This window comes from Electrona antarctica, assembly GCF_951216825.1.
Source record: "Electrona antarctica genome assembly, chromosome: 1".
Taxonomy (NCBI): Eukaryota; Metazoa; Chordata; class Actinopteri; order Myctophiformes; family Myctophidae; genus Electrona; species Electrona antarctica.
This window is the reverse complement of record NC_136806.1, coordinates 63,863,220-63,875,432: the sequence shown is the minus strand read 5'-3', so window position 1 is coordinate 63,875,432 and position 12,213 is coordinate 63,863,220.

Genomic DNA, 12,213 nt, shown 5'->3' with positions numbered 1-12,213 from the left:
TTTGTTACACTCGTATACAAGTATGTTAATGATAAAAACTTTAATTTTCAGTTTACCTGGACAAGCTGGAGATCTGTAATCCTGTTGTCATCCAAGTTGAGCATTGAGTAAGACCCAAACTTGGCACAATGTCCTACAGTTAAAATAGGTGTCCATTGACATATCAATTCAAAATCAATGCAATGTACAAATAAAAGTTAAGCTGAATGAAGAATTGCACTCAACCAAATGTTAGATGAATGCATTTATGACCTGACAGAGATGCAAGATGTTTGCTGAATCACTTCAGTATATACACACATAGTATACTGTACACTGTATATTGTGTGACATTTCTCCAAAATTACAGAATTTGTATCGTAGCCGAATGTGGGATTGTAATCACTGTAGACTGTCATATTGGCATATTTTAACTACTGTTATAGCCTATATTGTGAAAACACACCTAGGAGGTGTGTTTTCTCCGGCCCCTTTCCAGGTGTGTTCAAGAGCGCTGAACGTTTTAGCCGTGTTTTTCAATTCCACACATGGATGCAAAATTATTGCGCGGCCACAGATGTAGGTTTTGTTAGCAACTTTGACTCCTTCTGGACACAGAGGGAATTATTTAAACAGGATGGGCTGCATCCCAACAAAAAGGGGACAAAAACCCTTACTCGAAATTTAATTAATTTTATTGCGTTCAGTTTAGATTGATGCTCATCCCAGCAGGATCATATCCAGCAGTCTGGCTCTATCTCCCACAGCCCTGCCTATGATAGGGCGACTCCTGCTGGTGCTGAAGAGTACGTCTCTAAACTAATTTCTGTTAGAATCTCTAATAGACAGCGTGTTATATCTACACCTATTTTCAGTCAACACAGAAATAATCTCATTACTATGGCCCTCACCACAGTTAATCAGTCACCACCAGTCCAGCTAAAACTTTTTTTATATAAGATCAATAACTAACAAGCTTGATATCATTTTTCTAACAGAGACATGGCTTGGTTCCGACGGAGCTATTCTGTTAGCAGCCGCATGTCCCCCGGACTACAGCTTCATCCACCAAGTGCGTGAGGTTAAGAAAGGAGGTGGACTGGCCAATATTTTTTGACACCTTCAAAATCAAGCCTTTAGCCCTCGGCAATTTTTTATCTTTTGAGTACCAGGCCACTACACTGGAGAGTCAATCCTCTGTGCCATTAATTAGTATTTATCGTCCTCCTAAATCAAGTAAAGCCCTGTTTTTAACCGAATTGTCAGAGCTTTTATCTATTTGTTCCACAAACTATGATAAAACACTGATTATAGGTGACTGCAATTTGCACGTGGACAATGCCTCAGACAGCGTGGCTATGGACTTCCTACAACTATTAAATTCTTTCGACTTTATTCAGCATGTTGTTGGGCCTACTCATAACCATGGCCATACCCTTGACCTGGTCATGAGCAGAAACCTGAATATTAGGATTGATAGTACCATTGAAAGGCCTGAGTTATCAGATCATTACTTGCTATGTTTTAATATGACTACTACGGCTCTAGAAAAAAACAACACAGAATATACTATAAAAAAACGTTTTTTTAACGCATCCACCGCCACTGCTTTTTCCCGTCATCTCACACCTGCTCCCCCATCACTGGTCACTCCCTCAGTGAATGATATGGTCCAACAATTTAATTTCAAAGTAGAATCTGCCCTTAATACAGTGGCTCCGTTAAAAACCAAAAAGAAATGCAACTCCAAAATAACACCTTGGATAAATGAGCATACACGCTCACTTAAGACACACTGTCGCAGAACAGAGCGTGTCTGGAGAAAAAATAAAAACACGATCAATCTAGAGACTCTTAAGATCTCAACAGCTACCTACAACAGAGCTTTGCGCTTGGCTAGGCAGGCATATTTCTCGGCCATCATTGTTAAGAACAAGAAAAATGCAAAAGTACTATTTTCCACTATTGAACGTGTACTTAACCCTCCCCAGTCTTACAAGCAATAATTTCCCGCCTCTACTGCTAAGTGCAACGAGTTTGCATCCTTTTTTAATGCCAAAATCATTAACATTCTAGCTGGCATCATAAATGTAGCTGCTGCAAACACAGCAAATGGTGCCTCGCTTGTTCGCCCTAGGGGAAGCCTGGCGTCTTTCCATACAGTCGAGGAAGAGGAACTCCGCAAAACCATAATGCAGATGTCCTCATCCACATGTTCACTGGACGGTATTCCCACCCCCTTCCTCAAAGAGGTGCTAGAGTGTGTACTTGGAGAAATCCTGCAAATTGTAAACAGCTCCTTACAATCAGGCATCTTTCCTGACTCACTGAAGACGGCTGTAGTTAAGCCACTACTTAAGAAAAATAACCTTGATCCCTCTGTGTTGGGAAATTACAGACCAATTTCCAATCTCCCTTTTCTGGGCAAGGTAATAGAAAAAATCATCTTTCTCCAACTAGACATTTTTCTGCAGAACAATAATATACATAATACATTTCAATCCGGTTTCAGAAAAGGGCACAGCACTGAAACGGCACTTGTAAAAGTAATCAATGATCTCAGGGTATCCGCCGACAAGAAACATGTGTCCGTTCTACTACTCCTGGACTTAACGGCCGCTTTCGATACAATTGATCACTCAATTTTAATACAACGTCTCGAGCACTTGATAGGCCTCTCAGGCACGGCCTTATCCTGGTTCTCCTCATACTTATCAGGAAGAAGCTATTTTGTCAGCCTAGCCGACTTTGTATCGGACACGCACAATATTGATTCCGGTGTTCCACAGGGCTCAATCCTTGGTCCTCTATTGTTCTCCCTCTATATATTGCCGCTGGGAGAACTCATTAGCGCCCTCGGAGTGAATTACCACTTCTATGCGGACGATACGCAGCTGTATCTTTCCGTAGCCCCTGATGACCCCTCTGCCCTTGACCCACTGCTATCCTGTCTGTCCAACATTAAATGCTGGATGAGTGAGAACTTTCTCCAACTGAACGAGGATAAGACAGAAGTTCTTATAATTGGCTCTAATGAGCAAAAATAATTGATAAAAAATAAACTCGGTAACCTAAATGTAGGAAGTAAGTCGACAGTAAAGAACCTAGGGGTTATTATCGATTCAGATCTGAATTTTAATGCGCACATTAATCAAGCTACCAAGACAGCTTTCTTTCATCTTCGAAACATCGCACGTATAAGAGCATATTTATCTTTAGATGATGCTAAAACATTGGTCCATGCTTTTGTTTTTTCGCGTCTCGATTACTGTAATTCCCTCCTCTCGGGCCTGCCAAAGAAGTCAACAGACAGAATCCAACTTGTTCAAAATGCGGCTGCTAGGGTTTTAACCAAAACTAAGATGAGAGATCATATTACTCCAGTTTTACACTCACTACATTGGCTCCCGGTGGTTTTTAGGATTGATTTTAAAATTCTTTTACTTGTTTATAAATCCCTAAACGGTCTTGCACGCTCATACCTCCGCGAATGCCTACCCAGATACGTTCCTAACCGCCCCCTCAGGTGCTTGAAGTGCCTGAAAGAATGTCTACAAAAAAGTATGGTGAGGCAGCCTTCTGCTTCTATGGGCCTACAGCCTGGAATCGACTTCCATTTCAACTTAGACACGCACCCTCTGTAGACATTTTTAAAGCTCAACTCAAGACTCACCTTTTTACTCTTGCTTTTAATTGAGTTTTAGTCTTAGTTTTAGTTGAGTTCTCTATTCTGACCTTTTGCGGTGTGCTTTGTTTCTCGTCCATCTATGTTTTTATGCTTTTTTTGTTGTTTGCTCTTTACCATTGTTTTATCCGTCTAACTGCTTGCCTGTGTTTTATTGCTATTTTTATGTACTGCCCTGTGAAGCACTTTGAGTTGCATTTATGTATGAAAGGTGCTATACAAATAAAGTTTATTATTATTTATTATTATATTTATTTCAATTGTTAATCTGCTCATAATCACTTGTCCAAACCTGGTGAATCAGCTCTCATGTCACCACCTAAAGTGATAGGCTTTCCGTACTGCTTTGCCCTCTCAATGACCTGCTGCTGCTCCACCCTCCAATGCCAGAGTATGGCTGGCTGTAGGAAAGCCTGCTGGTGGTTGTAGAAGGTACGGGGACAAATGCATTGTACACGCAGTGATGACAGTACCTGGAAAACACCACCACACAAATTATTTATGCTACCATTATATATATAAACACACACACACACACACACACACACACACACACACACACACACACACACACACACACACACACACACACACACACACACACACACACACCCCTTGTGAATCTGAATATAAGATGCACCGTTGAACGCCACTGCAGCTGACAGCTGAATATTTCCAGCTGGGGTATTCCCAATGTAGGGCTGGCTGTTCCACTTAAGTCTGTGGTGGCAGTGAGAACACACCTGTGTACGATAATTAAAAACTATGATGTATATAAAACAGCTGATGATACATTCATATGTACACCTGTGTTGATGTTGATAGTATTTTTTGTCTGTAGTAAGTTTACCTGTGTGATGGATATAAGTGTCCCAACAACAAATGTGTTTATTTGGCACGTGCGGCTGCATGTTGGGCACGTCCGGAACAACTTCATGAGGTTGTCATGGTACACAATGTACTTGGTGGTGTCGTACAGTGGTAGGCAAGCACTGTACAGAAAAATGATACACACACATTAAGACATGCTATTCTTTCAATTTATACAGGCAAATTTCATTTTCATGTCTTTAACCAGGTGTGACATTTATAGTTTCCAAAACCTTTATAGGTTATAATAACCATTAGCCAAACCGGATGGAACTCATTATTAGTCAAATAACAGTGTTGACGTTGTACAATGATTACACTGCCCCCAACACACACACACACACACACACACACACACACACACACACACACACACACACACACACACACCTTTCCTGGTCCTCATGTTCCTCTGGTGTCAGATCAGGCGTATATGTTGAATCCTGAGGTTCAACCGTGCAGCAGGATTCACTTGAGCATGACTCCTGGCTGCTGCCCAGCACCACTCGTGGCCTCTTGGCAGGTGATGACATCAGCAATGGTTCACCAACATTGTCCATGGAGCAGCCAACGGCTACAGAGTGCCCTGCTGGTTTTACTTGAACCCCTAAGAAGACATACAAATAAAACATGTGCACTTGTAAATTAATATCCTTAAAGATATTCACCTTTCTTCATCAAATAACTTCTAATGTAACATTACCTTTACTCCGTCGTTTTGCTCTTGGAGCTGGAAAAGACACTTGTGATGCAAATGGCTTCATGTATGGGGAATGCTGACAACCCACATCTCGTGTCTTTGGCTGGTGGATAATGTAAAGTCATTAGATATTTTTTAATCCGCCTGGGGGTAATTCAATCTGCCACAGCATTATAGGTAAGGTAAGAAGAGTATAGTAAAAAAGTGCACAACTGCACACCAATAGGCCTATACAGCAATAACCGTACAGTAGCATACAGTACAGCAATAGTAGACAATACTAGTCAATTTGTTTTGCTTTTCAAGGGGGGGAAATACAAAGATATATTGGTAGCAAAGATCTTAGATTATGACCATTTACCCTGTCATTATTGACGATCGGTCATAACATTTACTCAGGTGTGGAACTTTGTACGTCGCTCTGAAAACCATGCACGCACACACTAATTGTACAATAGGCGTAGGCCTACTCGCTAACACACACACGCAAACACGTGACGCACGACACGACGAGCTTATGTTTACAAACACGCACGCACGTGCTTATGTTTACAGACATACGCACGCACGTGGTTATGTTTGCACACACACACACACACACACACACACACACACACATCGCCAGAATGCTCCGTGTAGCTCTTGACTTGGTATTGGTAACGTCACAAACTACATTGCAAGACGACTGCCTATTGCATGAAATCTAGTAAGACAAAATATATTTGTAGTTTGCCAAGGTACTTACTCTCAAACGCGGAGTTGACTCCGGTGAGGCTCCGACAGTGTAGACAGTCGGAATAGCATTTTCCGCCAGACGCAACTCAGAGGGAGCTATGAATCCCATGCTGACCGGGATGTAGTTGCGGAAACTGTCCACTGTAAAATGCCGTGCGCACAACCTAGAACGCTGCAATATTCCACCCTCCTCAAAATGAATAAATTCCAGCCAGCGAGCACGTAGCCACGGGATTTTTGGAAAAGAAAACAGGGTATGGAATGAAGAACAACCTAAAACACAGCGTGTCTTACTCATGGTTGCAGGGGAATGAGTGGAGGTAAATACCAAAGGTGGAGGTGGTAACCAGCTAATTAATTATTCAACAGACAACCTGCCTATAGTTGAAGATTGATTAGGCACCTGTCAATCACTCAATATGGGCCTCGACACGTCATCACGCATTACGTTTTCGTTTTCAGGAAGTATTACAAAATATATTTTTTATATAAAATCACACACAAATGAGAATTTGCCCATTTTTTTGGCATCCATTGTTAGGTATGCCCATATGATGACCACGGATATGGTCTAAAAGTGTGAAAAACGTCTTTTTCATTTCACTACACCTTTAAGTTGCATTCTCTTCAACATAGTCGCTGACTGTGACACGTTTGGATCTGAGAAAGGTTTAAGCACAAAACCATAACAAAATGTTTGTGTTCCATAGCTTTATCCATTACTCCTGCATTGTATCTCCAACTGTATTGTCCAGCCTTGGCTAATGCCATTGTGAAATATTTAAAAGGGACTCTACTATTTTGCTTAGAAAATAACCATCTGGTAGATAATAACAGCATACTGTAAGGTTTCCTATTTTTCTTAGAATTAAGGTCACACTAGGCTGTGAATAATCTCCGTATCTGCTGTGATGTTGACTTTTATAATACCACAGAAAGTGTCCATAAGCACACTTTCTGCTTACGTAAACACATACTGTACAAGGCAGGCATAATCGGGAGAAGGAATGACTTTTTGTCAAAAAGGCGGAATTTAGAAAAGGATTGCTGCTCACCAACGCAATTTCCCAAACAGATTTCCCTCCTTCAAAAGGTCACTAAAGGTCACAATGGTGTCTTTTTAATGAGATGCGGAGGCTGGTCCTTCAGCATTTCTCCTGACATTTAGTAGAGATTTGAATATTGATGGAGCAATGCTCAGGTCCACTACAGTATACTTTATGTATTATTGCGACCGCAGGTCACATTTATGAAAATGTGTATTTCCCGTCAGTCCGTCCGTCCGTTAGTCACCCCACGCCTCCATATGATAATGATAATGATAATTAATTTTATTTATATAGCACCTTTTTAAAACAATGTTTCAAAGTGCTGCACAGAGCAGAATAAAGCAAAACGAAAAACAATGAACACATCAAGTCAAAAAACAAACAGCAAACAGTAGAAATACAGCAAATATAATAACAGTAGTTAAATATGTACAGTCAAATAATATTTGGTGTAGAGGTAGGTCTTTAATTGTGATTTAAATATAGGCACAGAGGGTGCTAGCCTTAGCTGTGTCGGCAGTGCATTCCACAACCTAGGTGCCCGGGCGGAAAATGCCCGATCACCACGTGTAACTAGTTTAGTCGTAGGGACAACAAGGAGGGCCTTATCTGCCGATCTAAGGGTGCGTTCAGGTTTGTGCGGGGAAAGCACATCAAGGATATAGGTGGGGGCCAATCCGTTTAAGGCTTTATAAGTAATAAGAAGAAGCCCACAGTCAGCCAGTGGAGGCCAGCTAGTATGGGAGTGTTATGGTCACGTTTTCTTGTGTTTGTAAGTAGTCGGGCGGCAGAGTTCTGTATGAGTTGTAGACGGGAAATTGCTTTTTTGTTGAGGCCGGAGTAAATGGAGTTGCAGTAGTCTAGGCGTGATGAAATGAGGGCGTGAATGACTATTTCAAGGTCAGGGGCTGATAGGAATTGTTTGATTTTGGCAATATTTCTCAACTGAAAGTAGCATGATTGAACAACTGTGGTTATTTGTTTATTAAAGGATAGGTCGGAGTCGAAGATCACACCCAGGTTGCGGGCTGCAGGTGTGATATTTGTGGACATGGAACCAAATTGAGGGTGGAAGGAGAGGGTTGAACTAGGGGGACCAAATAGGATTATTTCGGATTTAATTTTGCGACATCCAGTCCTTGATGTCGGAGAGACAGGCTATGAGGCATGATATATGATCTGAACCGGGTTTGAGTGGGATGTATAGCTGAGTATCATCGGCATAGCAGTGAAAATTGATGTTGTGTGAGCGAATGATGTTACCAATGGGGAGCATGTAGATAGAAAATAGCAGTGGACCTAGAATTGATCCCTGAGGGACCCCACATGTGAAAGGGGCCTGAGTGGAGGAGGCCTCTCCTATGCTGACGGACAGGGTCCGGCCTGAAAGGTACGAGCTGAGCCAGTCCAGTGCCACCCCTTTAATACCCACCCAGTGCTCAAGTCTGTGAATTAAAATGGAGTGATCTACCGTGTCAAAAGCGGAGCTAAGATCCAGGAGAAATAGCACTGAGCAGTCCCCGGAGTCAGCAGCAAGGAGTACATCGTTTGTGACTTTTAAAAGAGTTGTCTCAGTGCTATGGAGGGTGCGGTAACCAGATTGACATTTTTCAAAAATGCTGTTAAAATTTAAAAATGAAATCAGTTGATTAGAAACAACTTTCTCTAAAACTTTGGATAAAAATGAAAGTTTGGAAATAGGTCTAAAATGATTAAGAACGAGGGGGTCAAGAGATGGTTTCTTCAAGAGGGGCTGTACAAGGGCCCTTTTAAGGCTGGAAGGGAAAACACCAGAGGACAGGGAACAGTTTAAAATAGATAAAATGGATGGGCCAACAGTCTCTATAACCTCCTTCAGGAATGTGGTCGGGATGGTGTCTAGTTGGCAGGAGGATGATTTAATTTGAGATATTATCTCCAGGAGTGTAGTCAGTGAGATTTGCTGAAATGTAGTGAGGTGAGATGGTGGTGCTGGGTGAGTTTCAGGGGCTCTAGGTACAGAGTGGAGTTGCTGCCTAACGGCCGGGCTCCACCGGGCGCGTCAGCGTCGCGTCTCCGTCACCGTCAGGGAATGTTCCCTTTTTAATCAATGAAGGGTGGCTCCACTGCCCGCGTTGACGGAGACGCGACGCGTGCATTAAAATTGAACCGGTGCGTTTTTTGACGCGACGCAGACGCAACGCAACGCATCCGGGGGAGCCCTGGCGTAATTCCTTCAACTTTGCTGATGAAGTGGTGGAGGAACTCCTCACATCTTTCTGGCGAGGCATCCAGAGGCTGACAGGGCAGTGGGCTAATTACTGAGTCAATTGCTTTAAATAGTATTCTGGAGTTATGAGAGTGTGAGGCAACGAGGTGAGAGAAATAGCTGTTTCTGACATTCCTGACTGCAGACTGATAACCTGCCATCAGTTCCCTGAGATGGTCATGTGAGGGGGTGAGTTTGTCTTTCTTCCATTTCCTTTCGGCTTTCCTTCATTGCCTTTTAATTTCCCTGGTCTGATCGTTTAACCAGGGTATGGTTTTAGGTTTGGCCAGTTTAATTTTGAAAGGTGCAATGGAGTTGAGTATATGGGAAATACTAAGTCAACTAAGTCATCCACTGATAATGGCGGGTGCAAAGTGGAGTTAATTGGAGTAGCAGAGAATGCTTGTTGGAATTTTTGACTAGAATTGGCATTAAATGATCTAGAACGGAATGAAATACGTGGCATGGGATCATGAGTAGGGTCATGCCTCGGGACATCATGTGACATCCAGTGACATCATCAGGGATCTCCATATAATGGCATATACAGTATGTAGTATTGACGTAGATTATATCGCCAGGGGCCCGTCCCCATATATGGGAATGTTAATATATGGCCATATCACACCTCCATATATGGTCACGCCTTGTGACGTCACTGATGGAAATAAAATTCCGGCGACCCCAAGGATCAATTAATAGATTTCTGTAATGCTAATTAGAAAGGACTGTAAATATATATATACCTTCAATAACCCAGCAGGGAGACCAAATACCGTGCTGTATTTACCTTAAAAATGAGTGAGTAGCCCTTTAAATCTTGAATGACAGCCACGGTACCATAAAAAAATAGAAGGATACCTTAAAAACGAATTGGAGACAGACGAAATAAAGTTCTGAGAGGAAGTTTAAGGTTTTAACTGTAATTTTTAGTAGGTAATAAAGTCAATTTACATAGAGAATGTGCTACATGGTTCAGATAATAATAATAATAGTACAATACATCACTATAATTTAGAGTATTCAATTGTTCCAATATGGATTGATTGATTGATTGAAGAATTTATTAACAGTTTGCAGAATTACAGTACATTTCAAGCACAAACTCAATACAAAGGCTGTTAACTGTGAGTGGACGACCCAATTAAGCATTACACTTGTTTCCAACAGGGTCCACCATGTTCAAATCATCAAAACATTTAGAGACGTACAAATAGACACTTCTATAGACAGAACAGGAATTCATCAAAAAGGAGGTAAAAAGGGAAAAGAAATATATACAGTGAGGGGAAAGAAGGGGGGGGGCGGGGGGGGGGATCCGAACTGAACCCGAACCTGAACTCCCCTTCACAGTATGTCACTGGCATTAATAGTGCATCTGACGTCAGTTGTTGATAAAATGTTCATTGGCTCAATAGATAGTTCATTTCCGCAATATCCCACGTTGGTGCTGGTTGTCGAGCACTCATTGGACCAGCACATGGATGATGAGACTGGTATCGTGACATCTTCCTTGGTTCCGTCATTGAGGGCCATAGACCGGGAGAGCACAGAGGCTGGCGTTGCTTGGCAACCTGAAGATAACATTATTTCCCTGCTAGCTGTGAACTCTTTCGACAGAGAGAAATACTCCTATCTACTTTCTCACTCGGCACCAAGGTCAAATACATGTCTCAAATCAAAATAGGCCTCTCAGTATGCGAATTAACTTGCCTGGGGACAGACAGTATGGAGACCGAATAAGGAGTCAACAAGATATATGATATTAAATCTGAATGTGGCATCAGGAAATCCATAATATAAATATGATAAAATAATATAAAGGATAATATAGGGCTGAGATGATTAGGCATGTGGATGGTGACATGACATAAATAGGATAAGGAGAACAACCCGGAGTAAACAGGCAGTAGGCTAAGAGTAAAATGATAAAAAGGGCAAGATGACCAAATATGACCTATATGGAACACGGTCTGGGCCAAAGTTCTATCTGAGTTGACCCACAGAATATGATGGATTGGCCAACTTGACATGACATGTAAACAACATGTCAGAATTTATCTAACAACTCCGCCCTTAGTTTACAAATAATGTCAAGGTGGCAACAAAATAAACCTACTTAAAAATGGGAAAAGGTAAATTATAATTTATGGAATTTAGGATGTCCGAATGTGGAAAAAAATAAAACAATTAAAACCTTTTTTTTTTTTATAAAAATGATAAAATAGAAGCATAAGCTAAGCAACTAGCACCAAAATAATTATATAAATGTACCTAATTAATTGAACAAGGTGTTGCAATGTAGAAAACCTCAAATTACTTTCCCTATACCACAACAATAGAACTGATTATTGATTGAATGGTGGATCTGAAAAATGAGAATGATTAAGAAAATAGGAAAGATGAAGAGGGGAGAAAGATATGTATGAGATTACAGCTAAAAATGGGATTGGGTGATGAACAAATTGGGATGGTAACATATATCTATATATATAAATATCTACATTGAGGTAAGGGGCATTGAAGTTAAGGTAAACAGAAAAATACCATGTCATGTTCCACCCAAAAATGGGTTTTTAAAATGAATGACCAAAACAACCTAAAATTTGGAGCAACGGGTCAAATGGACCACAGGACCTGCATCAACATGGGGGCTTTGTCAGCCAGGTGCACTAATCACATTCCTTCAGATCACATCAGTGGGTCACATTTCAGGGCTCTCAAACAGCAAACAACAGTAAACTTAAGAGAGGCTATCATTATGACAGGAGAAGTTAGTGAAAAGTCAAGATTTTTTAGTCTGGGGTCTTGTGGAAACCTTACTAATATTATCACCCACAAAGGTGGGTTCTCATAGCCAACAGGCCTGGATACAAGTCCATAGGATCTATGTCCATGTATCCTCAAAAATAATTTAGACAAAACTCACATGAGATGGTATTCCTCA